Consider the following 17785-nt stretch of genomic DNA (forward strand, 5'->3'; position numbering starts at 1 on the left):
TTGGGGGGAATTTCGGTGTATATGGGGACTTGACTTGCACTCGCTGCAGGCTACGCTTCCAGCATGCACTTATTACTTGATATTCCAGTGATTTTGTCACCTTCCTAACCCCTGGAGCTATTAGTATCTCTGCGAGAGCTGTCTCTTTCCCTGGGCTTTCAGCTTCTAGCGTTATTACAGTGTGCCATTCCTTTGCTAGCCACTGGAGCTGTCCCGCCAGATAGTATAGTTCCATATCAGGAGCTGCTAACCTGCCTTCCGCGGTGGGCTGTTGCAATTTATGCAGGGCCAGTCTATGGCGTCCCGCCCCCCATATGAAGCCGGTGATGACGGAATTGATTTCCCTAAAGGTCGCTCTAAGTATCAGCACCGGCAAAGTCGTGAAGCCATATAACATTCTGGGTAGTGCCACCATTTTTGTCAAGGCCACTCGCCCGGTTACTGAGAGGGGCAATGTTTTCCAGATCTGGGTGGCTGATTTTGATGCCCGAACTTCTTGGTTTACATTTCCTTCTAGGAGATCTCCCAGTTCATGATATATTTGTACGCCTAGATATTTGAACCTTGTCGGATGCCATCCCAAGATCCCAGGGAAAGTTATGATAGGCCTGCAGCCATAGTTCCCCTAGAAGTAGCTGGGATCCTTAGCTGGAGAAGGGCGATAGTCATTACAGACCTCCCCCTTGAGGGTCTCCTTGGAAATGACCACCCAGAGGTTGGTCAGACCCCAAAATTGGAGCTGGTCCTCTCCCAAGGGTTCTACAGGTGCTGCCCCTGCAGTGTCTTCAAGTAGGCCTCAGAAGAAAAAGTAGGAGACTTAGACAACCTTTAAGGCTCCAGAAAGCCAAGGAGATTGTGTTCCATCAGGGAAGAACTCCACAGTTGGAACTGGTGAAGCGCAACCTCACCCACAAAAAGTCCTGACCAGTCAGGCAACTGTTGAGCCCGAGTTGGTGGCTCCTCAGTTAACAGATAAGAGTGGAAGGCGTGAGTTTGCTACAGGATGTAGTGGCACATCACTCCATTACAGAAGACATGCACCATGGACCAAAAGAAGCCTTCAAAAGGTAGCCCTGGGCCCTGTGGGTGAAGAGCTAAAGGAGTGGTTGTGGGCACTGACCACTGCAGTGGCCTCTGTTTGGTGTTAACCTTTATGGTTGCATGGCTCTTGGCATGGGGGCCTAACCCTATACCAAAGAGAAAGATAGGCTTCCAGTCCCTGTAAGTCATGGTGTGGTTACTCAAGCCATGGTAAGCTAGGGGCTGCTCTCGCTAAGATAGAGATAACAGAAGTGGGCACCTCTGACCCAAAGACCAGCCTGTTTCCCTACTCTTCCTCCTCTGACAGACTAGGAAAACTGTTCCGGAATTGGCTAAATCTCCTGGCTTGTGGGGTTTGTGTGGGAAACTGGCACCCTGTTGCACCCCTGGGGTGAGAGTGTTCTCTGGGTTCAGAAAACAAAGCCCTTCCTGGGCAGAGGTGTTACACCTCCTCCCCAGGAATGTGCACAGCCCTGCCTGCAACCATCAAAGGGCTTACCGCCCGAGCCCTGCTGCTAGCATCAGATGGCCGCCCCCATTGCAAACCCTCACTTCTGGCAGGAGCACTGGCGGGAAAATGCATGAAGGACAGGAGGAGTGGCCACTCGCACCTTGCACAACCCCTAAGGTGTTGCATGCAAGGTGACCTCTACAGTTCTTTTTCCTCCATGTTGTATGGTAGGGAAATAGCCTATCAGGGATAAGGAAGTGACCTCTGCCCACAGAAAGTGGTCACATAGTGGGTGTAACCATCCTAAGGTAGATGACCCATTTGTTACGACTAGGTACTCCCCTAAACGCCCACTAAATGCAGTATTAAGTGGGAACCCCTAGACCTGCAGATGAGATTCCAAGGCCAGCAACAAAGAAGACACAAGGCTCAAAAACAGCATTCCTACTGCACAAAGAAAACTGCGCCAAACCCTGCCTGCTGCACCCAGGACTTGACAATCGCCGCTGAGGGGTTGTATGGACATCGGATGGACTCTACAAAACCCCCCCAAGGACCTCCACCCTTCTGAAAATTGCCCAAGATCTCCCCCTAGAGTGAAGGCTCACTACCTGCAACAAAGAAGCAAAGATCAGTGAGGTCCAGTTCACCGACCGGCCGCTACCCAAGGGACCGGACGAAGCAGTCAGACCAAATTCCACTCAACTGACCCAGAGGACAAACCCTGCAAGTGTGCCAAGTTTGGTGGCACTGCAACCTCCAGAGGCTGAACAGCGCAATAGCTAGGGGTACTTGAACCCTAACGTCAGATACACAGAAGAAAAGTCCACTCCGGATTCTCAACAGACCAGGAGCAAACACTAGTTGAGGGACTTCAGAACAAGCAAGAACAACCCACCACCCCTCACCCCCCCCAGTGTGTCCGTGCTGACCTGCAATCCACCCTCAAAGTAACCTGCTTCCAAGGGCACCTTTGCGCACTGCTCTTGGCTCACCTATGTGCTCTGGACCAGGCCCCCTGGGCTTTGCACCAGAGAAACAGCTGTGCTGTAAGGGCTCCGCCCCCCCCCAACTCCTTGCGACCTCTACACTCCAAGGGGACAGAATGGACTCGCCTTGTAGTTCACCTGTGCACTTTTCTAATCTTTGAAAGATTATAACTTAAAAAGTACTCATCCGATTTTGATGACCTTGGTCTTAGAAATGTTATAAAAATCGGAAGTATTTTGGGAAATTGGTCTTGAGTTAGTCCATTGAGTGTGTGTCCATTTTTATTGATACTGTGAGTTCAACAAATGCTTGCGCTTCTCCAAGAGTGGCCGAACTGCTGGACCTAGCTACCATAAAAATTTGAGCATAAGGTGGTCTAGTTTTATCTCTGTAAACCAAGGTGGAGTTGCTTGAACTCTCTGCAAAGTGCACATCATTTTTGTACACTATATAGAGAGCCAGCTTCCTACAGTTAGAAGCAAAACTAATTATAACAACTACATATTAACATTTGTTCACTGCCTTATATTATTTGCTCCAGTGTTCTTAAAAGGCCACAACAGTACCTTAAAGTATAGCCCACTCGCTCACAATTTTCTTTAGATAGTCTCTTTAGGCCCATTTTAACAATTACCTATTAAGATGTTTGTAACATTAAATGGTTGGTTTAGGGTGGTTATCTTGAAAAAGGCGATTTCTTGAGATTGAAGCTAACACTGGGCAATGACTGCAATTAGAATATTTCGGTTTACTTTTCATGGTTGAATTGTTGATAATTAAAGGAACCATAGACAATGATGAGGGCGAGAAGATTTTGATGATTCTGTAATTCCACCAGAGAAAGTACTGTACTTTGTGCTGTATAATTAAGAATACCTTTTCGCATAACTTGGTCCTTCACGGTGCATCATTCTAGTAGTTCGTAGAGTGTTAAAGACCTGCAGCAGAGGGCTACTATTATGTTGATGAAATTCGTATATCTCACAGGAAAACCTTAACTCTGAAATGCGGCGTTTAATATCACTGCATTTTGTGCAATAAAACCAGCAACAAGTATAATGCTTTATAATTACAAACACACTGTTAATACTACAGAGGAAATGAAAAATCTTTGGGTAGATGGCAGCTTTTAGAGTGAAGGGAGCAGTTGGTGATGCACGAACACAGGGCTGAGTTTTGATAATTTGAGTGTTTAAAAGGTTGGATGGACTGCAGATGGTGTCGATATATCTGAACAAAAGTATTACCTCATTCAGGCACGTAATCAAGAAGGTGAATGTACATAGGTGGCTCTGTGGAATGGGAGGGCAGGCAAGGGTAGGAGCTGTGAGCACAGGAGAAGGCAATGAGCACTACCAGCCGAAAGCAGAAATGTGTATATTCTATGACCTTTATTATTAAGCAGACTTCCCAGTATTTTGTAAACCACGATGGGTTCTTGTGTATTCAAAGTATGACGCTGCATACATTGGTAATGTGACTTCATGTGGTGTATTTAACACACCCCTATGACCACCGTTTGGAGCTCTTGAACTGCAGTGGCAGCTGCTCACCTGTTAACACTTTCATCTCTGTAGAGGAAGAAACGTTTGCATTATGACCCTGGTTAACAACACCAGCAGAAAAAAAAATCTCCGACTACCAAGTAGCACCTGTTTGTTTAAATGTTTTCAGAGTAATTTCTTGATTTGACTACCATTTTATATGTAGTCAGTAGACATGATTTGCCAACAATAAACTGAAAATGATTTCAAAAGTATTCTTTTCACATGATATATATGATTGTTGTTAATTTTTATTTGTGTGCAGCTCACAGAGTCAGAAGGACACTACAAAGGAAACAAGTATTGGTAAGCCAGTGGGTCTAGCCACTTTATAAATCAAAGTGCTCTTCATTGGGTAATCATAATGAGTTAACAGTTGGAGGGACAAGTGCGTTGGTAGATTTACGAATGACATTGTGGAAGACTCGGGGGAACAGATGCAAAGTTAGAGGAAGACAGGCTTCAGGCAGTGACATTACTATAAACAGGACAAGAATTAGCAATACCATATCCGACTGAAGCCTTACACAAAGCATGGTATTCATCCAGCTAAAACATTCACTGAAACAATACAGTACGTTTTCTACGAGTCCATGTAAAGAGTGAACCATACACTGAAAATTCACGATCCATCCATGCACCTGTAGTGACATACACCTCTCTGTAAGTGTGGAAGGAGCCTAGCTTTACAACAATTTAATCTATGTTTGCCCAAGTGATGGGATGTCTCATGCCTTGTAAAAAAAATAAATTAAAAAAAATACACTTATCCGTTTCGTTCTCATCAAGGCAGGTGATAAATTATGGCAGTATCGCTGTATAAGAGCTCTGATTATAGGTAATCTGATTAAGTTAGGGCACACACTTAATCAGGGTATGGTAAGGCTCATATGCTGCCATCTTTCCGGTAATCTACAACTAGCGACTGGAAGTGGCTGAGAAACACTAGTTACAGTGTGAAAGGTCCTGAACTTACATATTTAATGTATTAACCAACCCCTTGAAAAAAGGGAATAACCAAAGGTTATTTTAGTACAGTTTCCAGGCCTAATTTTGCAAACTTGAGAATTCATGAAAGTAGTAAGCCCGCACCAATGCAAGGGCGCAGGTGCGCTTTTGTGACTTTAAGAAGCGGTCTTCTAATTTATTTTTCGTTTACTCATAATAGTTTTACATTTCCATTGTTAATCCTTATTAAATACTGGTGTGCATCAAACATTTTTTCTAAATGACATCTCAGAAATGGTATTTGAAGGTGCACACTATTTAGCGAACTTCGCAAAAAAAAAATCTTCACATTTTACTTGTAAAGCCCACAACTGCCAATCTTGCTTTCATGCTTGCGGATAAATTTGCATATAAACGAGGAGCATTCTCTTAACACCACAAAAAAAGTCTCAAATTGTTAAATTTTGCAAACATCCATGCTCGTTTTATAGCAGAAAAAAAATGTTAAAAAAATGCTTATCTTGGGGCACTCATCCCAACAGTGAAGGTTTTGCATTAATGATTAATATATACAAGTTTAAACAGCTTCAGCCGATTGATACAAATCTTGCCCTAGTGGAGGACAATCCTTTCTCGCAGATCTGTACTGTGGTACAGTGAACTGGCAACCAAAACAACTTGTGCTGTGGAAAGCTGGGTCACTTGCCCAGTGAACAGTATAAACATGAAAGGTTGTTCCCGGTCATGCTAATTAATAGGGCCTGGGTGTCAGGCCAGAGGGATCCTACACCCCTACTTTTTATAGGCAGCTAGGTCACTTTCCTTTGAAAACAAGGCAGCAAAGCATTTTCCCTTTCAGAAGATAAAAATAACAGTTGTCTCAAAGTGCTCGAGGTTGCCAAAATGGCGAATAGGGAGGCAACATGTCTTTCAAGTGAGCAGACACAAATGCATGCACAAAAAAACTCACTTGTTTTCTGTGTGACAGCAATGCTTTGTTGGTGAGCCTCATCTGTATTTCTAGTGTTTATGGTGCTGACCAGGCTGTACTTGCTGTAAATGAGAATAGGAAATTAGTATGGCTGCTGCCCATGTTCTACCTTCTCTGTCTAAGGGATAACCTTTGCATAGCAATCAAAGCTGGAAGCACTGCTATTGGTAAAACACAGGCAGATTAAGGGGTGCAATATCCACCTGGATAGAGACTCAATAAAACTGATCAAGAAGGACATTTACATACTTGCAAATATTAAGCAGCTGCTAAAAGGGATGTTTAGGGTAAAAAGTATTATGTGATATCCAAATTGACGTTTACACTGGTTACTGCAGGTGAGCTGCCATCCATTTGAACAAATTTGACAGATTATTAAAGAAAGGTTCTGCTCATGCACTTCAGCATAATTTACATGCCGACCTACTTTGTCACTGGAAATGGCCGCAATGCTGTGCAACAATTGTGAATGCAATCCGGACAGATTTAAAACCGAGACCCAGTTGACACATTCTGGTCCAACAACTATCTACGGAAAACCCTAATATTTAGTCTTTTTCTCAGGCACTAGTTCTGCAGTCAAAGGACTATTGTTTTCAGAATGTGTAAAAGGTTCCTCGACAGGAGGCAGTAATCCCTCCACAATGCAATCGATTAGAAACCAACTTGATTACCAAACACAGACATAGGGGATATTTGGATATATTTAAACTATTTTCTTCTTTTTTTTTTTTCTTCAACAATGATTTCCAAATGATAAGACAACATAGGCCCGCTCGAGGGAGTAGATTGGAGGGACAATAAGATGAAACCTAGGTTGGCCATATTAGGGAGGCTATACTTGATCCAACTTAATCACAATTTTTTCATATGGTTTGGAGTTTTTGTCTAGGATACGGAAAGTGGTGTTCTATATTCCAAATGCAGTAAAAGGGGCTGGTGTTCCCTGTATACATTTCATCCAGACTGGCCCTCCTAGGAATACTGGAGACTAAGTGGGTACCCACGAGGAACGAACTCTGATATGGCTGGTTACCCTGCTAGCTAAAAGGGAAACAGCTAAATGCTGGCAATAAAAGGCAGCCCCTCCAATATGGAAATGGCCAAAATGCATGGATGGATGCTCACCCAGTACTGAAAAATCTAATCTACAATTCTAGAGGCTGTTCAGTCAAAAATAAAATTTGGGGACCATGGCTAAAATACTTTTTTTTTAATACCTGCTGAATGAATCCACTGTTATGGATTACTGTGCTGCAAGATAACATTTACTCTACCTGGATACCAGATAATGTCTGTCATGTATAATATACCATCTGTTTAACATGTAATGAACAAGTTGAAGAAAGTAAAAAAAAAAAAAAATGAAATACACACTACTTTTGAGTTGCATCCCCTACCTGTGAACAATTAAAACAGGGGAGGGATTCAAGGTAGCAACACATTACCTTTTTGTCCACACGAACGAGTGGCTGCCTTAGTGAGATATCCTCGGATGATTCATTTGAATTTCCAAAAGACTACAAATTACTCTAATGCACTGTAGACATCAGCATTGTGAAAACGTAAACATCCCGTACTGAACTGCTGGTCCCAAAGCATCTTTATGAGTGAATTGGTCATCTCTGATTTTGGCAATAGATCAATGTTTGCTTCTGCCACAACCACCATTCAGCAAGCAATAGGTGTGCAGTGATGTAATGAGGTGTTTTTAAATGAGGATACTGCAAAATACACAAAGTTTACAAAAAATAGGTAAAGCCACAAAAGGAAACAAGCATTTGCACTGCAATAGGTTTTTGCATTTGCTTGGGTTATAGCTACTGGCGTTGTAAATTCATAACTGGACTTTTCTTGCCACATAAATTGGTCAACCCTGCCTCATAAGTTCATCGTTTCCTGCCATATAATTCCAGTGGCACTGCATGTAACTAAAGCACTCCCCATTTACCTTCTTCCTCTATCTGCAGCCAAAATTAAAATGTTGACATTTATCATCCTAATTTAAATCTGCCGTGCTAATCCTAATAGTATACCACTTGCACCACCCCACCATCAGAGTTGCTGGATGCCTAACACAATTCCCCAAAGCAAGGCAGCCACAGAGTAACGAGAAAAATAAAATAGAGGGGTCACCCAAACATATCAAGAGTGTCCATCCAGTCATAGGGACCTATCTACCAACACTTTGCACTGGGTTTGTGTCATGAAAGTGACACAAGTAGAAAATGTTTTTTTCTAATTTTTACTTTCCTTCGCAAAACTTGGTTTGTGCTGGAAAATGGCAAAAAGTAACGCAAAGTAGCACGAGGCGCTGCTTTGCATCAAGTGGGGATTACATGGGTGTTTCCATGCAACCACCCACCCTTTTTGATGCAAAACCCTATCTACCAAAAATTGAGAGCCAGGGTTTTGCGTTTAAAGTTAATGCCTTTTAAAACCAGGTGTTAAAACGAAAAATATTGTAATTTCTCCTTTCTTTTCTTAATTTGCACACTTGCTGCAAAGTAGGAAAAGTTTCAGAAGTTGCCTAGGCCTACTATTTTGTACTGGAAGGTTAACCTTCCAGTACAAAACCTATGACAGACCCTCTCACACACCCTTGCACTAAGGTGCCATGGTGTGTGCGTGGCGCATGGCAGCTGAAATCGGCGCCAGCATTAGGGAAAGGGGAGGAGGGCCATACCTCTGCAGACATGGCGCTCTTCTGCTCCCTCCTTCTCGCGCCACACAGCACAGATTTGTTGCCAGCTGCGCTGCATTGCCAGGAAGGATGGTACATTTTCCCAATAGTGTAATAAGGATGTTAAGTTGGCCTGATTCATGGTTATAATTGTAATAAGATGAGATTATTAAAACATATACAATTATCATATAAACCTTTATCAGAAATAAACTTTTGGCATTAGACTGTAATGCTCAAAACATTCCCTAGAGGCCGCCATAACAAAAATATAATTTGTAAGAAACATGGTCATGTAACCATATTGCTAGCCCTTAGGGGGCATAACCTCATGGAAAAAAACAGGATAAAGTAATGCATTGTAACCATATACTTAGCCCCTTGAGGGCGTTTTTAGGGCTAGAATACCTACTGCAATGATATTACAAACAAAGCTTTTAAAACAAAACTTCTCCCAACTGTAAAACAAAATGGTTTTGGCCATGAGAAAGCACAAAAGGCACTGAATGATGGGAGGAGTTATTATTTTGGGGTCCCCACTTATCTAGTGTGGTGACACAGAGATGACGTAGGCAGAAGGTTTTTTGATGGTGATCCCATTGTCCTAGGACCCCCACAGGCGGAGTTATGAGCAAAAACGTTTAGTAAAAGTGATGTCCTGCAAAGCATTATGGGGCAAGTTTCCGTGCCACAAATATTTTAGAATGTGGATAGGACTGTAATGCGTAGAACAGCCCCTAGAGTACACCACAATGAAAATAGCATTTGTAGAAAGCATGGTCATGTAAATATATAGCTAGCTCCTAGGCATAACCACGTAAAAATATAATAAATAATGCAGTGCAACCATATATTTAGCCTATAGAGGGCATGGTGCATTACACATTTTCATAGTAACAGAACTATAGCAATAATGTTACAAACAAGGATCTCAGCTGTAAAAACAAAAGTTCCAGCTATGACAATGCTTTAAAAGACACTGAATGGTGGGAGTGGTTATTATTCTGGGGGTCCCCACTAACCTAGTGTGGGGACCTAGATATGACCTAGGCAAAAAGAGTGCACCGTGCTGAACATTTTGGTGGTGGTCCCATTGTCCTAGAGCCACCATAGGCTGAGTTATGAGCAAACATAATTTGTAAAAGTATTGCCCTGCAAAGCAATATGGGGTGATTTTCCCAAGTGCAGTGCATACTGTAGTATCTGTTCTCCTGCTGTCGGGACAGCCCTTTCGCTTTGAGGATTTCTGTTTTAAGTAAAGCATAAACCAATTTCAAGGGTTAAGGGTGGGGGGAGCCACACTGAATGACTGATTAGGTAACTGTGAACAATGTAATCCTGTTGTGGCTGTTGGTCCTGTGAGCGCCATGGCCGCCATGCAGTACAAAGGAGAAAGACAATAGGAATAAACAGTTTGCCCACGCAGAAGTATATCAGCAATTGTGCAATAATCCATGTAACAGGAGCAGTCTGCAAGGCATGACAAAAACAGCCTCAAAGCGGGACAAACATGAAACATTTACTAATGACTAAAAGTGATTTTTGAAAGGCAAGCCTAGGAGGAATGAAAGTGGTGGGCATGAGATGGGTGTGGTTAACAGCCCACAATACTTACAACAGGTCAAAGCTCCTGCGCGCTCGACCTACAAATACTACCAGTACAGGCACTGAACGTACTAACTTTTAGGCAGATGACCACAAGAATTCACTCAGTGAAGAGAGTCAACGGGAAAGTGGGTTAATCTCCGCAGCAAAGAATGGTAGGCAGTGGAAGAAAATGTGAATGAACAGACCAAGCTAGGACTATTACTGACAAAAAGGCTATAAATTATATATTTTCAATGAAAAAAAAAACAAAGATTACAGGGACGTTTATAGTTAGGTTGATGATATACCCATACAAAACCACAGAAATTCAGCAGTTAGTTATATTTATAGTTATACTAAGAAACTCACTCATTGTCCAAAGTTACTTTCCGGTACAAGTTTTAGTTTCTTCAGATAAGTACAAGTATAACTGGAACTGCTGAATTTCTATGGTTTTATAGGAGTAAAACATCAACTTAACTACAACGTCCCTGTAACCTTTAGTTTTTCCACTTGAATTTTATTTTTTTATCAAGCATGTTAATATAACCATAACCACCACACCGCACAGCCCTCCAGCCAACCCTCCTCCATGCAGAGCACTGCTTTTGTGCACAGCAGGTTTTGGTGTGCTAGTAGGTTCCCCCCCCGTTTCTCGGAATCGCAGGTCCTTCGCAAGCTTAACCAGGGGGCAGCATAGAGCTTCACAGTGAATCCCTGGACGAAAAAATGTTTTTTATACACACACACACACACACACACACACACACACACACACACACACACACACACACACACACACACACACACACACACACACACACACACACACACACACACACACACACACACACACACACACACACACACACACACACACACACACACACACACACACACACACACACACACACACACACACACACACACACACACACTCCTTAGTTTGACAAAAGGAAAGACCGCAATCCAAAGGACTTCATTTTCAAGCTACTTTAATGCTGGGCTCAATCAATATGACAAGAAATACACAAACGCCCGACGCGTTTCGGTCATTACGACCTTGTTCACAGGCATTTCCGGTCATGCCTCTTCTCAGTGTTTATATACACATTCTAAACCCCTTAAAAATCAACATTTCATAACAACCACTAATAAATGTTTTTAATCCCCCTTATTTACACTACAATTCTGATTTATGAGTGTACTGAGTTACCGTAATTCAAACCAATTTGATTTTCATCCCTCAATCGATGAGAATTATATGGCATTGTGGGTGTAGTAGTTTTTACCCATTCTCCATGCTTAAATGCATCTTATAATACAATGTACCAGTACTTCGTTATCACTGCACTTCTTATTTGTGAATGAACTAAATTTACATGATTCTAACCAAATGCAATTAAAACCACCAATCAATGAGAGATCTACTGCATTGTGGGTATACTGGTTTTACCCATTCTCCGTGCTTAAATACATCTTCCAATAGTATATCACCAGTGCTCTATTTGCAAATAGGTTGCTAATTTCCGTATTGGATTTTTTTTTTACAATTTCTCTTGCTGGTAATGTATAAGCTGGTATATCATTCTAAACAACTCTAAAACAACAAAATCTCATTAAACAACAACAAACGACCATATTATATATTAAATAAAATGTCCAGAATTGAGAATGGACATTTTATTTATTATATAATATGGTCGTTTGTTGTTGTTTTTTTAATGAGATTTTCGGTGCGGCTCTGTAATGATGATTCTCGGTGTTTAGCGAAAACATACACACTGGAGTGTATGTATAAACTCATGAGTTGTTTAGAATGATATACCAGCTTATCCATTACCAGCAAGAGAAATTGTAAACAAGAGTAAAAAAAAATCTGGCCCCAGAACACGTCTGTGTAGGACTAACACTGTTTGGATCAATATATATATATATATAAATAAATAACTCAGTATACTCCTAAATCAGAATTGTAGTGTAAATAAGGGGGGGGGGTTAAAAACATTAATTAGTGGTTGTTGTGAAATGTTGATTTTTAAGGGGTTTAGAATGTGTATATAAAACACTGAGAAGGGGCATGACCGGAAATGCCTGTGAACAAGGTCATAATGACCGAAACGCGTCGGCATTTGTGTATTTCTTTTCATATTGATTGAGCCCAGCATTAAAGTAGCTTGAAAATGAAGACCTTTTGAGTGCGGTATTTCCTTTCGTCAAACTAAGGAATTTGTTTACATTTCGCAACAGATGTCCTACAGTGAAACCAGCACCTCCGGAAAACGCAGTGCACCAGAACACGCCAGTGTAGGACGAACACTGTTTGGATCAATATATATATAAAAATAAAAAAGACAACTTTTTGATCCCTCCATGTGTCCCATGAGGTCAGGATGCCTGTATACTGACCGTTTATATGTTTTTACATTTTTTTCCCACTCCCCGAGCCAATACGAGAACCAAAATGGTGTCCTCAACTTTTTTGACAGGTTTCGGCGAACCAATCAGGGCATTGCTTTTCCACCGGATCTGCCGAGGATCAGAGTCCCTAGATATACAAATTTCTTTTGCCTTTAATAACTCCGAAACTACTGAACAGATTTACACCAAATCACAGAAAGCATGCTTTCGGGACAAAGAGCTAGCTTTCTGCCAAATGTGGTGTAATTCCCTCCAGCGGTTTGGGCTGTAGTTGTATTCGAAATCCCTGTGGGAAATTGCATGGGGAAAGTGCGTCTTGGGACACACAAGCCCCCCACTTCTGGCCCCCGGCTTGACGAATCACCCTGAAACTCAAGACCGTAGCTGAAGTGAGTGATAAACTAGTTTTGAAAATGTCATGAAGATTCGTCAAACTGTGCCAAAGTTATTGGCAAAAAATGCTTTTCCTATGAAAACTTAGCTCTATTTATATAAACACACACAATTTTTAACTGTATTGTGATTCTTTGTGTAAAGATGAGAGGTGGGGTGAGAGAAACAAAAACAACCTAAAACCGTCACTAAGCCAGACCTAAGAATGACAAAATTGACACAGCTCATGTACTCACATCACTCACTTTAGAGTGCCCCAAATAATTTCCTTTTAATTCATAGGATGTTACAGATACCAACCTAAGACTTTTCTTATATCAAGAAGGACTTAAGTATTTTTTTAAATAATATTCTATGTATTTATTTATTTAGTTGAACAGGAGGGAAAGTAAATGAATGACTTTTTTTTTTTTTTTTTTTAATACAAAGCATACATGTGTGTGTATAAAAGGGATGCGTTTTTAACTGCAGACGTGTATTGCCTGAATCTTTCACTGCTGTACTTACAGACACTAGCACATGGTGCAGATATGAATGACTACATTGTATGAAAATATTTAAATCTGAATGCAATTCATCAAAACAAAGTCTGTTTCTCAAGCCTGGTCAGTAAAATGCGCCCATTGCCAATAAAGTTAATTGTATATTAATGCGGTGGTATCACTTTCTGTAATAAGACTGCATTTGATGTCATTGTGTTTTCTATTTTAATAAGATCGCCAACTCATGTATTTGGAATTGTACTATGATGCCCCACCACCAAACGATGTCTGATTTCAATCATCACTCCTCCTATACGTTTTTGGTCAGTACAAGCATATTGCATTCAGTCTGACATGTGCAATAGCTCGTTTTAAACACAGTATGAACATTTTGCCAGAAAACGGAGAATGACTAATCAGCGCAAAATTGCATTTTAGAAAAAGAGTGATGGAGATAATGAACAAGCAAAAATTAGGGTGAGAAAAAGCAAATTGGGCCAACATGAGGTATAAAACAAAACATAGGCCATAAGATTTAGACTAAGAGTAGTGGATTTTGCATGTTGGAGAGCGTCCTATAGTGTTATTCAAAACTATTCAGACAGGATTTACTACAAAGAGAGAGTAGCTTGCAAAGAATGCACAACCAGCTCTAGTTCCAAACTCCTCACCTCTCCCATCGTATACCTCACTGCTCAACCCTCACTCCTAAACCCAATTAGGCCAGTCCCAGCTCCTCAGCTGCTCCATGGCCCTTCTGCCTGCTGCTGACAGCCCCACCCACACTGTTGAGCCTGACTACAGCAGCTCCACCCCTATTCATGAGACTGATCGTGGCAGCGCCTCCTGCATTCCTGAGCCTGATTGTGAAAGCTCCCCCCACATTCCTGATCATGACTGCATGCTCACCCCGCAAACCCTGACATCGCCATGGCCACCCCTGACGGCTACAAGATGATACTCCGAGACCATACCAACAGGCATGGCGGGGGCATCACCATCATCTTCAAGGAAACCATCCAATGCACCATTACCGACCCAACCCCCCTCATGGAGGAGCACCTCAACATCTGACTCCAGACCATTGCCAACACCTTGATGCAATGCACCCCTGCATACAGACCTCTAGGACCATGCCCTACCTTCTGTGATGCATCGTCAATCTCATCACTCCGCCTTGCCACCGACTCCCTCCACTACATCATTTTCTATGATCACAATTTCCACCTTAACGACCCCATAAAGAACATCAGCCTCACCCAACTGGTCACCACACACACACACACACCTTCACTTCTAATGAAAAAAAATATGTCACCCATGTGACTGAACTCAGCTGGACTGACCCACGTTATCGTCTACTTTACCATCTCAAATTCCCAGCACACCACCTCAGCACCCCCGACTGGACCTGGAGCAAGGTAACAGAAACCCTATGGCAGAGGTCTTCAAAGTTTTTGATGCCAAGTCCCCACCTGTCAACATTTTTTAGGTGTAAGGACCTCCCTCCTGCCAAAAATGTCCAGAATGTGGTACTTATCATCGATGATCATAAATGCCCCCAACTTCCACAGCAAATCATTTTTACGGTGGATAAATATTAGCCAGTGTTTAGCAAACCAACGTTTTGTGGGTGACTCCTAGTTATGTTACGTTAGTTTGCTGCTGTTGTTGGCTTCAATCATGTTTTTGTATGGGGGGGTTTGGTGGGCTGGAGAGTGAGCGCAGAGAACCATGTGAAAGCGCTTTACAACCAAGTGGTGTAACATCCTGTGTTGTGCCCCAATGCACCTGCGACACACTGCTTTCTTCTTCTGCTGCTGCCTGGGAGTGAGAGCTGGCCTAGGTGCAGGGGTGCAGCCAATTGCTGAGGCAGGCACAGCCTGGGCGGGAGAGCAGGTGTTGTAGCAGCTAGCACAGTACTATAGGACAGTGCATGCATGCAAGACTTAAAAAAAAAAAAAAAAAAGAACACAACAAAAAAGCCACACATACAGGGTTCAATTTAGCCCAAAAATGTAATCAGTGGTTGCACATGGTCAATGAGGCGTGCACCAAACTGGAGGCACAGCCAGCAACGCGAGAAAGAAACATAACTGCAGCTTGCCGCCCGGGCTGAGTGAGTCTTAGCTGAGGGCAGACTGCTGCAGCCAGTGCAGTTGAGACCCCAGGCCAGCACCACCTATATTGTGATGAGTGAACTGTAGTCAAAGAGGCGTCAGTGCTGTGTGTAGTGCTCTGCTCCAATTCTTCCCAACCTCCCACCATCCGCACAGGAATGGGCAGCAGGCCAACAAACTGTCGAACTTTATTAAAAAAATAAAATAAAATAAAAGTATAGGAACTAAGATGCGGCATGCAATAGGGGTGATGTCAGTGAGCGTGGGAGCAGGGTCAAAGGTGTGGCCCCCAAAAAAAATATTCAGTAAGTTTTTTAGGGCTCTCACCGCCGGGTAGCCACGTATGTAATAAAACACAACTTAAAAGAAAATTAAATTTAAAAAAGTTGTTATTCATTGGGAAATGCACGACAGCACGTTATGAAACCTCTATTACTTAATGCACTGCAGTGGTCTGTGTGTAACCAGAAAGCCACACAATTAAATCGTTGGTGTTGCAGTGGAAAATAGTGACTTGTGTATTTTTAGTGCTACGAGGTCACAACCTGTGACAGAAAGCACTGTGAATATGCAAGTCATCATTTTAAACTTTAATTACACACAGTATGAAATATACTGCTACAAAATGCATTAAAAGTTTTACGATGAAACGGTGCTTCCAAAATATAGGTTTTAGCAATAACTAGACTGTAATGCACTTGTTTACATACCTGCACCCCTTCAACACCTACTCGTGTTAGTAAGCGCTATGTAAGTAAAATTAAAAACACTTGCATCACTGCACAGTTGTAAACTGCACTACCACTCAAAAAGAAGAAATCTTTGTTATCACAAAGTTTTGATCAGTGAAAGCCAGTGCTGGCTCCCAAGCATCCTTAAAATTTGCAGATTACCATTTACATTTGCAGACTTAACTCTTAGAGCACATTTGCATTTCTTTCGTGCAGCAGGCACCCTGGCAGAAGGGTATCCCACACACTGAAGTCCTCTGCCCTGTGGGCACAGGCACTAGCCCCTGCACAACTCGAGCCCTCAGCAGACCTCAACCAGGCGGAACAAAACTTCACCACCTGGATCACCAAATCCGCCGACTAGAGTCACCCCCGCTGAAACCAGCTAAAACCAACAACACCTTCAAGTCAGCGAGATGGTACACTCTGGAGGCAGCAAAAAGAGCAGCAATCGCTGCCCGCATTGACACCGTAGCTAACCACACAAAAGAACTCTTCAGAATCATCAATGGATTCTCTAACTTGATAGCCACAGAAACCACCATCAACCCATACCAGGAACTCCGCGACTCCCTGTCAGGCTACTTTTTCTACAGCAAGATCACTACCATATCTAACAATTTCGACTTCCCAACCCTCCACCTCCAGCCCAGATAACTCTCAAGCAGCGAACACCAGCCACACGATAACCTGGTCCCAATTACCACACAGACCACAGCAGCCATCATGTCATCAATCTATTACGGAGCACCCACCGACCCCTGCCCCCACCAGATTTTCAACAACAGAGCCAAAACTAGTAGCATGGAACTAACACACATCCTCAACTCCTTCATCTCCACTCCTGGACAAATGGAAGCATGCAGAGGTCAACCCCCCCCCCCCAACCCCTTCCCTAACCCCCCCGCTCAGCCCGACCCTGTTCATCATCTACAAGACACCCCTCGCAGACATCATCAGATCCTATAGACTCAATATAGTCTCCTACACAGACAACACTTAACTAATCCTCTCACTCACCGACGACCCCCACCACGCCAAAGTCAACTTCTGCAATGCCATGACCAACGTTGCAACATGGATGAAAAACAGTGGCCTCCAACTAAACACTGGCAAAACAGAAGTCCTGATCTTCGGGAAGAACACCTCCATATGGGACCATAGCTGGTGGCCAGCAGAACTCGGACCAACGTCTTCTCCATTACACCACGCATGAAACCTCAACATCCTTGACTGCCAACTATCCATAAATCAACAAGTACATTCCATCACCTCCTCCTGCTTCTACATCCTCTGTATGCTCCACTGAATCTTCAAATAGATACCTACAAACACCAGAAAGACAGTTATGCAATCTCTGGTCACCAGCCGCCTCGACTATGGCAACATTCACCATGCCGGAG

At 42.7% G+C, this 17785-nt stretch overlaps 1 long non-coding RNA gene across 1 annotated transcript in view; it reads right to left on the reverse strand.

Annotated features, from left to right (window-relative positions):
- The window catches only part of LOC138259614 (uncharacterized), a 63664-nt gene that overhangs the window by 14728 nt on the left and 31151 nt on the right, over positions 1 to 17785 (reverse strand). Inside the window, exon 2 of the long non-coding RNA XR_011198757.1 lies at positions 5945 to 6027. This is a non-coding gene — a long non-coding RNA (uncharacterized lncRNA). The remainder of the gene's footprint in view (positions 1 to 5944; positions 6028 to 17785) is intronic.

This window comes from Pleurodeles waltl, chromosome 9 (genome assembly GCF_031143425.1).
Source record: "Pleurodeles waltl isolate 20211129_DDA chromosome 9, aPleWal1.hap1.20221129, whole genome shotgun sequence".
Lineage (NCBI taxonomy): Eukaryota > Metazoa > Chordata > Amphibia > Caudata > Salamandridae > Pleurodeles > Pleurodeles waltl.